The sequence below is a fragment of the Oreochromis niloticus genome, unplaced genomic scaffold (genome assembly GCF_001858045.2).
Source record: "Oreochromis niloticus isolate F11D_XX unplaced genomic scaffold, O_niloticus_UMD_NMBU tig00001931_pilon, whole genome shotgun sequence".
NCBI lineage: Eukaryota > Metazoa > Chordata > Actinopteri > Cichliformes > Cichlidae > Oreochromis > Oreochromis niloticus.
Window position 1 is genome coordinate 47,982 of NW_020327514.1, and position 18,955 is coordinate 66,936.

Below are 18,955 nucleotides of genomic sequence, written 5' to 3' on the forward strand. Positions count from 1 at the left end.
AATCTCACTCATGGCCAAGAAATTGAAATAAATCTTGTTTCCCTGCTGGATAGTGATCCACTGTAACTCTGCTCCTCCTTCCTGTTTAGGATTTCTGTGACTAAAGGAAAATTCCCTCCATCCATCACTTATCCCAGCTAACCCAAAGTAAAATAAAGTTTTGCTCATCTTAAAAAAGCATTACAATAATGGGCATTACCAATGCAAACTGAATAATACAGAAGATGAAAGAATAGACTTTGATCAGTTAATAAAGCTCATGATCTTGATTCATTGTGGCTGCTACACAGATACTTCTGGGTCACTTCTCTCAGTTAGGAACCTTCCTCACCAAAACTGACTGTTGGACCACACCCCTGGTTTCATGAGAAATTGTTTCAGTCATGATTTCTCTTCCTGTATTTCAGAGTAAAGACTGAAGTGACAAATGGAAACATGGTTAAAAAACGTAATGTGAGAGAGACGTTGAGGTCCTTAGAAGTTACCCTGGGTTTTTCTGTCACCCTGCTAGATGTTACACACCTTGTTATTGGACTGATTTCTACTGCTGGACTACTCCTGGGGAGAGTAACAATACTCTTACTAATGAGCTCCCTTTCACACCTTTGGGGATATTTATTTTTGTGCTTGCAGCGCTGTGAGCCAGAACAGCGAGAGAAAAATCTGCAACAGCGACGAGCCGAATGCTTAAGTGAATCCCAGCAGCTGCACATGTGCTACGCTGATTTAGAGGATATCTTTGCTCTGGATTCATATTTATACTTTTCCATTTCTATATGATTCTTCTTGCATCTAAACAAAGATGATTCAATTTGATACATTTTGATGGCTCTTCGTGCTTTGGTGTAAATGAGACGTAATATTTGCTCTTGGTTTGGTTCTCCTGTACAGAACCTTGCAGTACAACAGAAACCTAAAAACATTATTTGTAGTTGTTATTCTTAGTTGTTCTGCTGCCTAAATACCACAGGGTGTAATTATGAAGTTATTGAGCTGCACATACTTTATGACCTGCTTAAGTTCGAGGTCACAGCGTCTGTAGAGCAGCTGGAACATAATAAAGTCTACAAGGTTAAAGTTTTCTCTTCACTTGTTCTTTCTGCTGCTTGGTTTGATGGATCTGAGAGCTTCTGTTTTTATTATTGTTATTATAATTATCATTAATATTTTACTCTTTAGAAGCTTTAAAATAGTGTTTGTGTTTGAAAAAATGGATTTAAGAATTGAACAGAAACATCTGTCCTAAAAATCGCCCAAAGGCACCGAGACAAACTCAAAGGATGCAACCTGTAACTTTCTCTTCCTTCATGTCAGTACCATCATCGATTATTTATATAAAATGCATATAGCAACAGTAACACTTTAGTTTGGATTTCATGATTTCTGTAACTGGAAAATATTTTGTTTAAAGACAGAAGTGACCGCATAGTTACAACATTAAAGTGAAATATTTAACAGTCTAATAACAGATTAAATGCTGTGTTGAGGCTGTCGTTTCAGGAGGAGAGAAGCTGCAGAGAGGCGTGTAAGACTGCAGCTCTGCTTCCTGGTCCCAACTCTGGATAGTCATATTTTAGGGGGTTTAATAAATTTGTCCATATTTCTAGAAATGAGAGCTGCTCCATCCAAAGTGGGATGGATGCCGTCTCTCCTAACAAGACCAGGTTTCCTCCAGAAAGTTTGGCAATTATCTATGAAGCCCACATCGTTTCTGGGACACCACTCAGACAGCCAGCAACTTAAGGAGAACATGTGGCTAAACATGTCACTCCTGGGCTGTATCCCAATTCAGGGTCTGCAGCCTTAAAGGCTGCATTTTAAGGCTGATTACGTCACAGCAACGCGACGAAGGCTGTCCCAATTCGAAGGCTGTTCGAAATGTGGCCCTCAAATACGTCCTTCATTTCCCTGAATTTTAAGGATGTAGCGGTGTAGACTTTGTGGCCTAACATATCCCAGATTGCATAGCGCGGCGGTGGGTGTGGATAATTTTGCCAAAAAAAAAACCAGTAGAAGCAGAGCGGCCAAAGAGTAAACGTTTAAAAGTAAGTACTGATATGATGTCTCAACAGGACCTGGAAAAACTAGTCCAAGCATTCATTTTTAGTAGGCTTGATTACTGTAACAGCATCTTTACAGGTCTACCTAAAAAATCAGTCAGACAACTACAGCTCATTCAGAACTCTGCTGCTCGAGTCCTCACTAAGACCAAAAAAGTGGACCACACCAGTCTGTGGTGGATTTTTGTTTGATATGTATAACTATGTAACTATATACACTATATATCTAGCTGCACTGAACATATATATTTTAACTCTCATGTGTAGTCTTAAGCACAAGACACCGAGGTTTATTAAGTTGGTACAGTAACAGGGCAGTTAGGTAAGGGGAGAATTCTCCTGAATAATTTACTTAATAATTAATTAATTTAACGTCTTTAATGCAGCACAACCAAAACAGTAACATTGTAATAGAGATCCTGAACACATCACGATAAAATATCACACACACACACACACACACACACACACACACACACACACACACACTTTGAACCCACACTGAAGTGTTTTTAAGCATGTAACCTGTGTATTATATGTTTTAAGATTGTGCCACTTGCTGTATAAGATTTAATAATTAGGATTAATGTCTGACCTTTGACCGTGTCATGACCTATTGTGATAAGCCAGAGCAGGGGTACTCAGATTCCTGACTGGCCTTTGGCCGAGACCTTGGCCGCTACCTGACCCCTGCAGCTGTGCTGGGCGTGTGGGAAAGTTACCCAGCAGCAGGTCCACCGGTCTGGACACGCTGGGTAACTGCGCGCGTCGCTGTATGAAAGGCGACACCTTCGGCCCAAGTGTAAATATGTAAATAGCTGTTACTAACCTTTAATTATAATCGCTGCTGTAAATATTGCTAAGTAGTAGTCTAGAGTATAACCATGTATTGCTGTAAATATTGCTTAAAATAACTCTTGCCGTAAATAAGAGTTAGAGGAATACGCGTAAGGGGTGGGTTTTGATAAATAAATACGGAAAAGGGAAGTTAGTAGATAAGTAAAAAGTTGTAGAGGGACTGATTTGAGAGACTTAAAAAAAAACTGAGCTCTCTGTGCTGCAGAGCGCTGTGTCTGCAGGCAGTTTGTGAATCATCCCTAAGGTATGTGGAGAAGTGAGAGGAGCATCAGAGCAGTGAAAAGAGATAAGTCTGCAAAAATTAAGAGTTGTTGAATATAAAGAGGAAAATAGACACTGCTGCTGAAAAATAATGTTGTTGTTTAAGGAATTTAAACAGAAAGATCTGTAGAAATAATATTTGTCAAGCAGCAATATGAAGTAAGGTGGAAAATTTGTGGGTAAAATTGAGTAAAAGAAGATATTAATTACCAAAATAGGGATAATGAGTAAATAGGGATTGCAGGCATTTTTGGGGGGGATTATTAGCTTAATAAAAGTATGACCAAAAGTTAAATAAATTGGAAATAGAGCTGCTTGACTAAAGTAAAAAGAAGGATAACCTAACCTAGAGCTAAATTATAACATATCCAAACTAATAACAGTAAGAATGAAAACTATAAACTAATTCTAATAATAAAACATAGCTGGGATAAAACCCAGGCCTAAAATAATTAAAGGAAAAGTAAATAAATCACACAAACAAATAATAAATGAAAATAGGGAGGTTTGTGCTGTGTTTGGAGAAATATAGAAGGTAGTGGTGATGATCTAAGAACATCTGAATGTCTTAGTAAGGAATGAGAGATAGAGACTAAATAAAAAGAACATGTTTGGGCAACAACGGAGATAAGAGAGTCAAAAGAGCATCCATAAATCGATCTCAGTAAAATGCAGGAGTTGTAAAAGAATCTAATAATGTCTCAGAGTTTGCATGTGAAATGTATATTGAAGGTTTGTTATCACTCACCAAAGAACAGTAAATAATGAAGTTTTGCTTGTTGTAGAGAGTTCTGCCGAGAGGTCATAAACTCACTCAAAATGGTAATGATGACGAATAATGAACAAATTAACAAAAAGAGACACCTGCTAGAGATCTTTTTAAAATGCTGCCATCACAAATAAGTAGTTGGGAAGAGAACAAAAGAAGGTAGACAGGGTTTAAATGCAACTAACTGATGTATTAAACCCAGAGTATAATAGCTAAAATCACTGGATGCTAAATAGTGAAGTGAAATAGAAAAGTTTTGTTGGAAATGGTGGTTTAATAAGTCAGAGATTGTGACTTAACAATTTAAAGTAAAGTTTAGCACCTGTTGAGTGTGGCAGAGGGAGACTGTCGGGAGAAAATTCCCAAATAGAAGGCTGCCAAAGTAAAACAGAGACACAGTGAGACAATATAATCAATCACATGTACATGGGTGAATCGTCTCGAGAGAGTCACACAGTACTCTTCTTTATTGCAGGTTATATAGGCATGTAGGTTACACAGCAGACGGAGGCAGTCTCCGCCTGTTCTCAGAATATAGATTGCTTAACTGACAAATGCATATCTTACTAAACATTCTGTCCGTACTATACTAAACGTCTGCTTAAGTGGAACTTTCCGTTCCTCTTTACACAGGAACTTGTCTTCACAGGCATTTGATAAGCATAGGCAAGGCTTCATGTTTATCAGAGTGAATCGTCATTCAGAGTTTACACAATCACAAGCAAAGCATATTTGAATAATAAACAAAATCTTTTCACAGAGACAGTTAAAAAAAAAAAGGAAAAGTGTTGTACTGAGAGAGCTCACATCAGCTCAGCCGCTGCTGCAGGAGGCGGCCCGTAAACAGCGTCACAGGGTGTAGCTGGCTCAAGTTGCTCTGACTGTGGAGTGTGTGGGGTGGGCCCGACATCCTGCCAAGAGTGTCCTTGACCAGTGCACAGGCTTTCAAGTGATCTAAGCCAAATGCAAGTGTGTGAGAAGAAGAGTAAAAGACTGACCTGCATGTCTCAAAGAGGTTATTGTTATGGGGAGCTTGTGCGAAGCTCAGAGGAGTCACCTGAGACAGGAAACAAAATAGTTTGCTTAAAAAAGAAAAAGATGTAACTTGTTTGTAAATTTTAGGTCCCACATCAGTGAAGATGCTTAAACAAGTGATCAAATGCTGAGAACAAAAAACAACAAAAAATGTAAAAAGAATAGTGCCCATTAGAGTGAGGAACAGGAAGAAAGAAGCTCTAAATTTGAGAATAAAATATTAGAAGAAACACCTGGGAGGAAAATGATAAGGCCAGTAAACTGGTTCTCAGGTAAATTAAAATAAATATAACAAACTATTAAAACAGGAACAGGGAAGTAAGACAGAACTGAATGGGAGAGGGGCATAAGACATAACAGTAGAGAAGCAGTGAAAAGAATTGAGAACAATAATAATAATTCAGCAAGTAAACAAAAAGTTTAAATATAATAGTAACTGATTAGAGTGTAATGTTAACAATAATAAAACAATAATTAGAAAGATGTAATAAATAATGCCATTAAGTGTAATAGTAAAATAAGAGGAAGAGTAGGTAAGAATGAAAAGTGATTACACTCGAGCACTTTAGAAAAAAAGAATAAATAAAGGCTGTCCGATTGGCCTCCCTGCTACTGCGGAGCCTGGGGCGGTCTGCTTGCCTCCACCCCGGGGGAAAGGGTCACATCTCTTGGGTCTGGGTGCCGTTTCCCCCTCTGGGGGCGAGGGTACCTGGACCCGGGGCATAGAGTATGTTTGGGGAGTATGATTGTGTGTACATGTCTATGTATGTCTATCCCTACGTTGGGTGAGTGCTGAGTGTTTGTATATGTGTGCATGAGGGTGGGAAAGCATGTTTATGTCTGTGTGTGCCTGTTTGTCTGTGTCTATATGTCAGGTCGGGTCTTAGACTCCACCTCCCTGGGTACTCCCAGGCCCTCCAAGTGTGGAGGCCTATCTCCCCTCACCACACTCCCTGCCCTCAGGGGTTGGTGCATTGGTGGTTCTTGGTGTCCGGGACTGGGCGCTCAGGTATGCACCAGCTCACTCCCGGTGGCTACTTGGCGGGGCCTGGTGCCTGTCGCTCGGTCAGGCCTCTTCCGGGGCAAAGGGGCCCTCGGGCCTCCGGGCTCGGGGCCTGCAACTCGGTTCACTCTGGCACAGCTGGCTGCCGGCAGAGCCGGCGGGCATGCCAGTGCAGCCCCCTCTGGCTTCTGCTCCGTGGCTACTGGGTGACCCCCTCGTCTGGGGACCTCCTCAGCCCTTCCCAGGAGGGTGGCACGGATGCCCCTCCGGTGGTACTCCTTGGGCTCTCGCACTCTGGGGCCTCTGGATGTCTGGAGCCTGGATCTCCTCCATGCCTGCTTCATGCCCTGGGGGACGGGGCTATGGGCCTCCACACCCTCTAGCAGACCGTTACATGGGGAAACCTTTTGTATACAAGCGTGTTGATCCACACAGGTGTGCACACGGGTGTTCACTGTTTGTAGACATAAACTAAACCTTTCTTAGCTGCTACTTCAAAGCACATTGTGCGCTGTCTGTCCTGCGTGCTGCACAACAACTTTCAATATTTAGTATTTACTGCTGTTCACACTTAGCTAGATTAACGTGATGGTGTTGTGTTTAGTATGTTGCTTTGTTTTTGTTTGGTTTTTTTTTGCTTGTTTTCTATTCTTTTTCTCTCAACAGGTGATCCAGGAGATTTTTTTTTTCTCTTTGTCTTTGTAAGTGCCCTTTCTCACTGTCCCTTTTCCCTTCTGTTTTTCTTTTCCTTCCTCTCTTTCTTTCTCCCTTTCCTATCCCCAAGTCATGTCTGTCCCATCTGAAACAACTGAAAATCAAATAAATGATAACAACAAAGAAGAAGAAAAAAAAAGAATAAAAAATTTAAAGAAAAAGAATATTTGGCTGGGAAAAGAAACAACAGAAATAAAGTTGTGGGGTGCATGACTGGTTAACCTGCAGCTGTGGATCATTAGAAATGCTGATCAATAAAATGAAAAGCATGATTAGATATTGTATGGGGGAAGGGATTATTAAAGGGATCTTTAAAACTAAAACACTTGCCTTGATGCTGGTCAGACTGTGTGTAATTCTTCTTCTATAGCTATAAGAGAAATAATAGTTAGAAAAGTATCAGAGGTGCGTGACATAAGAGGGCCTTAACCCTTTAAGGCCTCGACGGTCAGGCTTGAATCAGGAAATATTTAAGTTTTAAGAGTCCCAAAACATCAGAGTGATTTTTAACGTCCAAGAAAGTAAATAAATAAATAAATTGCACTTTATACATTTAAGGAATAACTTGCAAAATGCTGTCTTTAGCAAATGCAATATGGTAATTCTTACATATGCAAAATTACTATTGTTTTTAATTTGTCAAGTTTAATAAGTATTGTGACAAAATTTGGGGGTAATTGTTTCAGTAATCAGGGTTTTGAATAGTGACAGGGTTAATCCCACAGCTGCATCTTGTCACTTACAGGAAAGTTGAGAAGAAAAACATAAAAACTGTTGTATATGATAATAAAGCCCCTATGATCTTGTTTTAGTTTTAGAAGGAAAATAAAAGCAAATATAGATAAATCTCTGCTGCCAGTAGGAAACAGAAAGCTCCCTGAATAAGCAGTGTGCATCATGTAGGTGGACATACACAGGAGCAGGGTTTGGTGGGGATGACCTAGCCTTTGTTCCAGCAAAAGCTGGTAATTAGAAAGAAAACACATTGACCTAAAATGCAATAAGGAGAAATCAAAAGTTGAGCCTTTGTATTAAAAAAACCACGACAAAAGTGATTATGGCTTAGAGGAGGAGAGGTAAACACGAGAAAGTTTGAGATGTAGGAAGTTAGATAAAGGAACTGAAGAGTGAAGAGTGATTAGACAGGTGGGACAAAGAAAGTTGTGAGTCAAAGGAAAGAAAGCTAAATAGGAGAATTCAAAGACCAGGAGTAAGATAATGGAGAGTAACATGAGGTCGAGCTCACAGGCAAAAGAAAAAAAAGAAGGTGGAGCAAATGAAAACAGTCACTAACTAACTGATGTATGCACATACTCGAAGCAACGGCTCTCCTGCTATGAAAGAAAAAAAGAAATAACTCCTTACAGATGAAGGAGCTCACCAACTGAAGGGGAGAAACACAGAACACCAGTGAAAGACACCAGGCCATGAGCCTGTGGAGAAGAGCAACACTGGCACTGTGAAGGCCTACGTCACTAATGAGGCCTGTACAAAGGTGGAGAGGAGGAGTCAGCTGTATGACGACATCCAATGGTTGGCACATGTGAAAGCCCAGGAACTCCAGAGAGGATCTTCCAAGTGAAGATCCACAATTCATGAAACCGAGTCTCCTCGAGTCCAATGAAAGACTCTATCTGCAGAGGGCTGGAAAAGTGTATTAAAACACACTTTTAGTCAGCTGACATACTCATCAATCTGCTGAGGACTGACAATCGATGGCCTCTAAGAGCCAACATCGTCAGCATCTGGGATGTTCTCTGTGTGGATGTTCCTGGAGAACTCCGAGAGGAATGTGGGCAGCACCGTAACAACAAGGAAGTTACTGCCAACAGAAATCTTCATTACATGGACTGTGACTGATACCAGAGTACCTAACTATCCATGATATCTGCAGTGAACAACATGAAGCAGCTGCATCAGTAATGCTCCCAACAAACTAATAAGTTTAAAGCCCTGGGCTCCACCCCTTGTGTTACTCTCCCAGTAGAAAAAGAACACAAATAATAAGAACTAGGCCACATGAAAGCATTAGATGGGAGATTATTAAAAATATATTCATTACTTAACACTCTTACATTAGAATATTACAGAAAAGTTTAATACATAAAGGGTGCAGACATGACTCTCATTGACACTGGACCAGATACACACAGAACATTAGAACCCCAGTAGGGTATGGGACAGATAAGTAAACTTAGAGAAGTTATTAATCACCTTATGAGCATTGCATTATTGAAGGGATGAAACGTACACATGGGGATTTACTAAAAGTTGTGGTACTGATGAAACTCAGAATCCCTGGTAACATGAAATGAGAAATTTAAACATTGCTGTTTCTGACCCTGGTACACTGCTCTTGGGTATCCTCCTGACATGTATGTAACTGTGTGGGTGCAAATACGTGTGAATCTGTATGCAGATATGAAAAATAATCTGTCTTTTATCTTTTTCAGTGCAGCTACATATAGACCAGTGGCAGCTACCTCAGTTCATGTGTTGAAGCTAATAGTAAGATGCTAGCTCTAAACGTGCAGCACTAAACTATCCACAGTGCTATAATTCTGTGTGTGTGCAATTTGTAGTTACTTTCAAACAAAAGAAAAATAAAAATGAATGCAGTGTAAAGGAAAAAGCAGCGAAGGATTCTGTCATAATCTTAACTGCATTGGGAAAAGGGGGGAACATATAGCTTAGCAGAGCTAAATTGTTAACTCTCCCAAAGAATGAACCCCCCCAAAAAAGAGAAAATCTAAATTATCAGATATTTTGGAGGGAAAGAGGCTAAAGCCTGATCCCCTACAAAAATGAGCAAACCTCAATTTAGAAAAATGGGGCCTAAATTAGCTTTCCTGTGTGTGGCAGGGTCCAGTTGTCTGTGGATTGACATATTTAAATTACTCAAATGCATACTCTAGCAAAAACTGCATAGCTAAATGACTCTATTCTAGTTCTATTCTAGTTCCAGTGTGAAGAGGTAGGGTTTGAAGCACTGAGGAGGGACATGCAGTCTGACCGGGCACTTGGCAACCAAAAGGAAAGAGAAGAACATTTCATTGGTATGGGACAAACTGGGAAGATTAAGGTAAGGCAGAGTTGAGTCAGCATGATTAAACCTCTATAGGTAAGCAACTATTGACCTAGTACAATAGGTCAATAGGTCAATCCTCTGCTCTTCACTTCCGGCATGATGGCGCCTGTGTTTGGCTTCGCCGCTGCCGGGTGTAGCTGGTCTCGCTCTATTGGCATGTTTTTTCTTTCTACTCTGCTGTTTTTTAACTGTTTTAATGATGTACTGGCTGCCTTAGTCTACGATCGTCTGACGCTATTATCCATCCGGTCGTCAATGACGCCCAAAGATGTTTTTTCTTCTTCCTTTTGTGGGACTTTCCATTCTCCACACTTTCCTCCGCACTCCTCTGGTACCTTCCACCCTCTGCCTGTGACTGGATCTTCGGCCAGCGCTTTCAGCGTTCCCCGTAGACCACGGAGAAGAAGAGGAAAGAGATCGGGCATCCAGGTGAAGTTTAGGCTCCTCTGGCGGCGGGGGCTGATTGGAAAGCAATGTCGAGCTTTTTCTGTTGCCTACGCACATGACAGCTGTATGGAGGGGAATCTGTCTCCCAAGGCCCTACTTGGATATAGGGGGCCCGGCTCTCCGAGGCCGTGTTGTTTCAGAAGGGTTCATCCAGTCTCTCCTGCCGACTGGCTTTTCATCCCCTCGGTGAGTGGAATATATGAACGTGAGGGCTCTGATCCCGAGAATTTAGGCCCTTTAATTCGAGAAACTCGAGCTTTTTCCAGCAACGATGTCTTCACCCCGCTGTCCATGGCGCTCTTTAATGCCCGATCTTTGACGAATAAATCGTTTGTGCTTAACGATTTTATTGTTTCTAAAAATCTGGACTTCCTGTTCTTGACTGAGACCTGGCAACGGGGGTCGGATTATTCGTCTACTATTGAAATGTGCCCAAATGGCTTCTCTGTCATTAGCCAGCCTTGAGGATCTGGTCGTGGAGGAGGCCTCGCGGTGGCATTCTGGAGCCGTTTTAACTGCCGTTCAGTGAAAGTTGGACACTTTCTGTCTTTTGAACTGCAGCTCATCAAAATCGGAAAGAAGGATCCTTTTTGCTGTGCGTTGGTTTATCGCCCTCCTGGCCCAAACAGCTCGTTTTTAGCCGAGTTTAGTGATTTTCTGTCCTCTACTATGAGGTTGTCTAAATTGCTTCTTGTGGGAGATTTTAATATACATGTTGATGATGAGTCCGACCTCTTTGCTAGGGGTTTTACCAGCATCATGGACTCTTTTCATTTTATCCAACATGTATCGGGCCCCACACATAACAAAGGCCATACACTGGACCTTGTTTTTTCTTTGGGTCTGAATATTGATTATATTTGTTCTATGGATATTTTTATTTCTGACCATTATTGTGTCTTTTTTAATATGTCTTTTTATGAGCCTATGTCTCCTGTTCATCGGACAGTTATTTCCCGCACTTTAAATTCCTCCACAGCACAGAAGTTCTCTGATGCTTTTAATTTAACATTATCCCCACAAAACGATGTTGATTTTTCTATAGATCTATTCAATTATCATTGTCTTTCGATCTTAGATGAAATCTGTCCGATTAAAATGAGACCTGTGCCTGCTTCTAAGTCTGTACCCTGGTTAAATGACAACATTCGTCTTATAAAACGTAATTGTCGTAAAGCTGAGCGGTTATGGAGGAAAACCCACTTAAATGTTCATCTCCTTTATTTAAAGGATCTTTTAGCCTCTTTTAACAATGCTATTAGAGTTGCGAGGGCTGCTTACTTTTCTCAGTTGGTTGCAAAGAGCAGAGGTAATCCTAAAGTTTTATTTGATACTATTACTAATATTATTACTCCTGCTCCACCTGCTGCTATTATTTCTTCCGTTGAAGATTGTGAAACTTTTCTTGCTTTCTTTTTAGAAAAAATTAGCAACATAAGGAAAAACCTGTCTTTTTCAGCGTCTGCGCTGTCAGTTCCCACGCCAGCTCGGCCTGTTGTTTTAGAAGGTTTTTCACCTGTCTCACTACCAGAGCTGGGAAATATAGTTAGTGCAACAAAATTATCCTCTTGCTCTCTTGATTTTTTACCCGCGTCATTATTCAAAAATGTCTTTTACTCTACTGGTCCCTGTATTCTTACTATAATTAATACCTCCTTGGCCTCGGGCATAGTCCCTGCCTATTTTAAAACTGCTGTTATACATCCCTTGTTAAAAAAGCCTATGCTGGACCCATCTCTCACTAGCAATTATAGACCGATCTCAAAAATTCCGTTAATTGCTAAGATTCTAGAGAAGATTGTGGCTAAGCAGCTTACAGCAGTTTTAGATAAATATAGTATTTTCGACAAATTTCAATCTGGCTTTCGTAAAGTTCATTCCACTGAAACAGCCCTTCTTAGAGTTTCTAATGACATTTTGTTACAAAGCGATGCAGGTAAATGTTCTGTTCTCTTAATGTTGGATCTTACGTCGGCCTTTGATACTGTTGACCACTATATTTTGCTTAACAGGCTGAAATACTGGGTCGGTGTCTCTGGGACTGCATTGAAATGGTTCTCCTCGTATCTCTCTGAACGATATTCTACTGTGGCAGTTTCTAAGTATAGATCATCTTCTGCGTCCCTGTCTTTTGGTGTGCCACAAGGCTCTGTGCTAGGGCCATTACTGTTTCTAGTTTATTTACTTCCTCTCCAGCACATTTTGAGCCCTTTTGAGGATATCTGTTACCATTGTTATGCAGACGATATCCAACTCTATATATCTTTTAAACCGGAAGAGGCTTCTAAGCTGCAGCTTTTAAATGTGTGCTTGGAAACCATTAAAGGCTGGATGACTGAAAACTTCCTCCAACTAAATGAAAATAAAACCGAAGTCCTCTTATGTTCCCCAGATAGACATATACCCAGTATAATAAATGCTCTTGGTCCTCTTTCAACGTTTGTAAAAACATCTGTCAGGAACTTAGGGATTATCCTTGATCCTGCTCTTACGTTAGATAGTCATGTTAAATCTCTTGTTCGGTCTTGCTTTTATCATTTAAGAAATATTTCTAAATTGAGCTCTATAATATCCTATACCGAACTGGAGATTGTTATTCATGCTTTTATCTCTTCACGACTGGACTATTGCAATTCCCTGTTTACTTGTCTAAACAAAGGTTCTTTGGAGCGCCTGCAGATCGTTCAGAATGCTGCAGCAAGACTTTTGACGAAAGCTTCAAAATATTCACATATAACACCGTTGCTTATGCAGTTACATTGGCTTCCCGTCGAATTTAGAGTCCATTTTAAGATTTTGGTTTTAACTTTTAAGGCTCTTCAACAACAAGCACCACCATATATTATTGAGCTTTTACAGCCCTATGCCCCTAGTAGGTCTCTGAGGTCGAGTAGTCAGGGCCTACTTGTCATTCCGTATACGAGACTGAAAACTAGGGGTGATAGAGCTTTTGCTACTGTGGCCGCCAGACTGTGGAATTCCCTTCCTCAGGACTTACGATCCGCTGATTCATTGATTACTTTTAAAAAACAGCTGAAAACACATCTTTTTAAAATTGCTTTTTGCTAACTTTGTTTGTATTTTGTCTTTTTAATTTGTTATATCTTGTAAAGCACTTTGTGATCTCTATCTAGAAATGTGCTATATAAATAAAATTTTACTTACTTTACTTACAATACAAATTTACAAAAGTTGAAGTAGACCTTTAACCCTGCAATTAAAACTGTTTGTTTTTCAGGAGGTCTCAGTGTTCATCATGGCCATCCAGGTGTATTGTAATTATAATGCCAATTACATGTATTATTTACGGTCCACAATTTACTATCACTCAGGTTAAGGAAAATGGGGTGTGAAGTAATTGTCTGCCACCAAAATGTGTAACAAGATCCAATTAGAGAATTTCTTATGATTACTGTCTATAAACAACCCATGCATGAAAATTTGTATGATTAGTCTAATATAGCTGTTTTAGCTTTTCAATGGCTATTTTTATGTAAGAACAAAGGCTGTCAAGCTGTATAGTATTCAACTCAAGGTTGAACAGGCATGAAATTATGATGCCAGTCATTTAAGGGCACTTTATTATCCAAGGATAAACTGCAAAAATAAAACATTACAAAACGATTATTTATCTGACCCCCTTTTAGCAAGAAACTTGGAGAGGAGGAACTCCGTTTTTAACAGGAATAAATGCCCAGTAGAACTGGGCACAGGGGGGAGTGGTCATCAGCTGTGACCAGCTGGGGTGAGGAGAAGGAGACAGGACTAAAAACATGCTGTGTAGGAGAGCCAGAGATTGATAATAACTAATAATAACTCAAAAGAGAGACCTAAAAACTGGAGGCCTGGCTTCCCATTTTACTTTTAAATATTCTAGTAAGCTTAAAGTTTGGGAGTGAAGTGGGGAGATACAGTACTATAGGAGCAGGATGGTAATTAAAAAAAACAGATTTAACAAAGAGCCTATGAAGAGAAGTCAATGAAAGAAATATACTCTGTCGTTCTAGTCCCTTTCAGTATTCATGTGCAACAATTTGATGTAGTTGAATGCTTTTTAAGGAGTTTTTACCACAACCTGATAATAATAATAGCTCAGCCTAGAAGTAATAAATGCATGAACTTGTCTTCCAGCATCACTCTAGGACAGGACGTTAGAGATATTGCAGAAATTGAAGAAAGCAGTCCTTAATATTCGCATAATAGTGCATATTGGGATAAAAAAAATGACTCCAAGAAACCTCACAGTGTTAATGGAGACCAAGGTAATGCCATTCAGAGCATTCCTTTAGGTTGACTGACAGGTGTGTGTTGCCTGGCTTCATGGATGGATGAGAGAGAGGGTGTAATCAGCACGGCAGAGGTATGTTGTGTCTTTTGTGGTGTTACCTAAAGGAGGCACATGTTATGTAAACAGAAATAGATCCTGGGGTGGAACCTTGTGAAGCTCAATGGTTAGTCTTGTGTATGTGGGAGGATTCTTAGAATAATATGTTCACAAGTATCGAACATAGAGATCAATCCACTGTCAGAGGCCTTAAGAAGATCATTTTTAACTTTCATCGAAGCTGTTTCTGTGCTGTGATGTGCTGTGAAACCTGACTGAAACTCTGTAAATAAGACATTCCTTTGTGGCTATTTTACAGCATCTCTTGTGGGGATTTTTGACATAAAGGAAAGTTGGAGATTGGCCTATAATTGGCTAGGACAGTTAGGTCAAGTGATGGTTTTTGAGTGATGGTTTAACTACTGCCAACATGAAGAACTGTGTGGTCAATGTGGTATTGTCTAACTTAGCTTTGAAAATTCCAATTCGGCGGCTATAGAGGTGTGGGAAGTTTGATCAGCCATATAGCCAGCAACACTAAGTCTTGGGCTAACAGTCTTAATGATGAAATGTGAATTGGCAGCCGGTGACAGAGTTAATGTTTATCCAAATTCAGCATATAAATGTGACATGTGCTCAAATACTGTTTAAGAACAAAGAGGATCTTATAGAAGCAAACAGATCCCCAATAATGTATTGTATGAAGAAGCAGTAACTCAGCTACTAGTCGCCCTAAAGCTCCCTGGTCCCGTGGCTGTGATTAGATGTCTTGATCACCAGAAAACAGACACATGAATAGCTAAATGAAACAACTTGTGGCAGCTTTACTATGCACTTCCTAAATTGATAGCTAGGTCTTTATAACAGCATTTGAGACAAACATTTCAAAGTACTCCACAAAATAAAGCAATGAATTGGAATTTGTTAAGGAAGAGGTCAACTGGGTACAAATATTAACTCTAGTACTAAGGTGCATGCAGTTGTGAACTAACAAGACTACAACAACTAACATTGCATGGCATACTCACAAATGTCCATAGATAAGTCCTCATAAAGGGCCTGTATTGCTAACTGTGAACACAACTAATGCACTCTGCAAAGCTATCTTTCTGCAGGAGATGGCTTCTGGATAACAGATGGAGATGCAGAGGTCCTGAAGCAGGTGCTGGCGATCTGATGACAAGTGTGAGGGGACAATGGAGTGAAACAGGCTGCTCCAGACAGCTGAGCCATGACCCATCCAGTAGCTGTTGAACCTGCTGCAGAGCCTACAGCCCAGGTGGAGCTGTACAGTGCCCAAACCAGCTTCCGAATGATGGATGTGCAAAATCAACTACTACCCATCGCCGACCCTGACTTTAATCAAGAGTAGGACCAAGTCGTCTCGAGTATTCTTAGAAGCTATGCAAGATCCAGCATTCAAGAAGTACCAAGAGAGACTTTTCTGGGACTCATAAATTGGTTGAAATATGGGACTGAAAAAGGGACACAAGTTGAGTAAAGGTTGAAGCTGACTGCAGAGAAATGTCAACCTTGAAGCTAACAAAGGACATTTCAAAGCCCACACTGAGAAGTCTGTTCAGAAAAAGAAGATGCACCTGACAAAGATGAAATCCAAAACTGGGAAAAATTGTTTAATTGTATTATTTTTAATGTCACTTATGGTGTTGTGTAATCCTCTACTGATGTGTTTTATGCCTTACTTTCATTTTCCTGTAATTAGGCAGGTTTTTAAGTTTCTTGAGGATTCTGTTAAGGATACTGTGTAGTATGATTTGCAAATGAAGATGAATCAATTTGTCTTAAATTAACTGACTAAAAGAAATGGAATCTTGGGAGAATGTTATGTTGATGACTATGAGGTTTTTGGTGGAAGGAAGGGCTTATTCATTTGAGCAACAACTGTGTGGGATCTTTATACAAATTCTTATGTTCTATGTAGAGCTTGCTTTTAAGTATGTTAGCAAAAAAAACAGCGCACGCATTAGTTTTCACGTTTTTTGTTCTTCTTTAGTCATGGGGTCTTTTTTAGGTGGTACCTCCAGGTACCACAGGGGGGAATGTGGTGGATTTTTGTTTGATATGTATAACTATGTAACTATATACTCTATATATCTAGCTGCACTGAACATATATATTTTAACTTTCATGTAGAGTCTTCAGCACAAGACATTTTTGCTTCACCGTGGTTTACTAAGTTGGTACTGTAAAAGGGCAGTTAATGTAGGAGGAGAGTTCTCTTGAATAATTTACTTAATAATTAATTAATTTAACGTCTTTAATGCAGCACAACCAAAACAGTAACATTGTAACAGAGATTCTGAACACATCACGATAAAATACCATACAAAATAAACACACACACACACACACACACACACACACACACACACACACACACACACACACACACACACACTTTGAACCCACACTGAAGTGTTTTTAAGCATGTAACCTGTGTTACTGACCAGTGTCAGTAAGTGTAATCACTGCTGTAAATATTGCAAAGTAGTAGTCTAGAGTATAACCATGTATTGCTGTAAATATTGCTTAAAATAACTCTTGCCGTAAATAAGAGGAATACGCGTAAGGGGTGGGTTTTGATAAATAAATACGGAAAAGGGAGGTTAGTAGATAAGTAAAAAGTTGTAGAGGGACTGATTTGAGAGACTTAAAAAAAAACTGAGCTCTCTGTGCTGCAGAGCGCTGTGTCTGCAGGCAGTTTGTGAATCATCCCTAAGGTATGTGGAGAAGTGAGAGGAGCATCAGAGCAGTGAAAAGAGATAAGTCTGCAAAAATTAAGAGTTGTTGAATGTAAAGAGGAAAATAGACACTGCTGCTGAAAAATAATGTTGTTGTTTAAGGAATTTAAACAGAAAGATCTGTAGAAATAATATTTGTCAAGAAGCAATATGAAGTAAGGTGGAAAATTTGTGGGTAAATTTCAGTAAAAGAAGATATTAATTGCCAAAATAGGGATAATGAGTAAATAGGGATTGCAGGCACTTTTTTTTTTATTATTAGCTTAATAAAAGTATGACCAAAAGTTAAATAAATTGGAAATAGAGCTGCTTGACTAAAGTTAAAAAAAAAAAAAAAAAAAGGATAACCTAACCTAGAGCTAAATTGTAACATATCCAACCTAATAACAGTAAGAATGAGAACTATAAACTAATTCTAATAATAAAACATAGCTGGGATAAAACTCAGGCCTAAAATAATTAGAGGGAAAGTAAATAAATCACACAAACAAATAATAAATGAAATAGGGAGGTCTGTGCTGTGTTTGGAGAAATATAGAAGGCAGTGGTGATGATCTAAGAACATCTGAACATCTTAGTACGGAACGAGAGATAGAGACCAAATAAATAAGAACATGTTTGGGCAACAATGAAGATAAGAGAGTCAAAACAGCATCCATAAATCGATCTCAGTAAAATGCAGGAGTTGTAAAAGAATCTAATAATGTCTCAGAGTTTGCATGTGAAATGTATATAAGATAAGATAAGATAAAACTTTATTAATCCCTCGGGTGGGTCCCTCTGGGAAATTCGGTATATTGAGGGTTTGTTATCACTCACCAAAGAGGAGTGCAAGAGAAGTAAATAATGAAGTTTTGCCTTTGTTAAAAAAGTTCTGCAGAGGGCTCATGAACTCACCCAAAAGCATACAGAAAGTGGAAAAGATACCTGAGTAATATGATGTGAAATGAATGATTGTTGGAAATAAATTGTGTGAAGCTTAGAGGAGTTCAGAATAAATAGGCTGACATGTTGGGTGAAGCGGTAATGAGGACAAATATGAACAAATTAACAAAAAGAGACACCTGCTAGAGATCTGTTTAAAATGCTGCCATCACAAATAAGTAGTTGGGAAGAGAAAAAAAAAGGGTAGACAGGGTTTAAATGCAACTAACTGATGTATTAAACCGAGAGTATAAGAGCTAAAATCACTGGATGGAAAATAGTGAAGTGAAATAGAAGAGTTTTGTTGGAAATGGTGGTTTAATAAGTCAGAGATTGTGACTTAACAATTTCAAGTAAAGTTTAGCGCCTGTTGAGTGTGGCAGAGGGAGACAGTAGCAGAAAAAAAAGGGAAAGTGTTGTATTGAGAGAGCTCACATCAGCTCAGCCACTGCTGCAGGAGGCGGCCCGTAAACAGCGTCACAGGGTGTAGCTGGCTCAAGTTGCTCTGACTGTGGAGTGTGTGGGGTGGGCCCTGACATCCTGCCAAGAGTGTCCTTGACCAGTGCACAGGCTTTCAAACGATCTAAGCCAAATGCGAGTGTGTGAGAAGAAAAGTAAAAGACTGACCTGCATGTCTCAAAGAGGTTATTGTTATGGTGAGCTTGTGCGAAGTTCAGAGGAGTCACCTGAGACAGGAAGCAAAATAGTTT

General features: G+C 39.7%; 1 long non-coding RNA gene across 1 annotated transcript; it reads right to left on the reverse strand.

Annotated features, from left to right (window-relative positions):
• Positions 1-3,436: 3,436 nt before the first annotated feature.
• On the reverse strand, positions 3,437-18,439 carry LOC112844886 (uncharacterized). The gene is made up of 2 exons (XR_003217644.1): positions 18,249-18,439; positions 3,437-4,043 (listed from the first exon to the last, which is right to left on the reverse strand). It is a non-coding gene; the product is annotated as an uncharacterized LOC112844886 (long non-coding RNA).
• Positions 18,440-18,955: the final 516 nt, after the last annotated feature.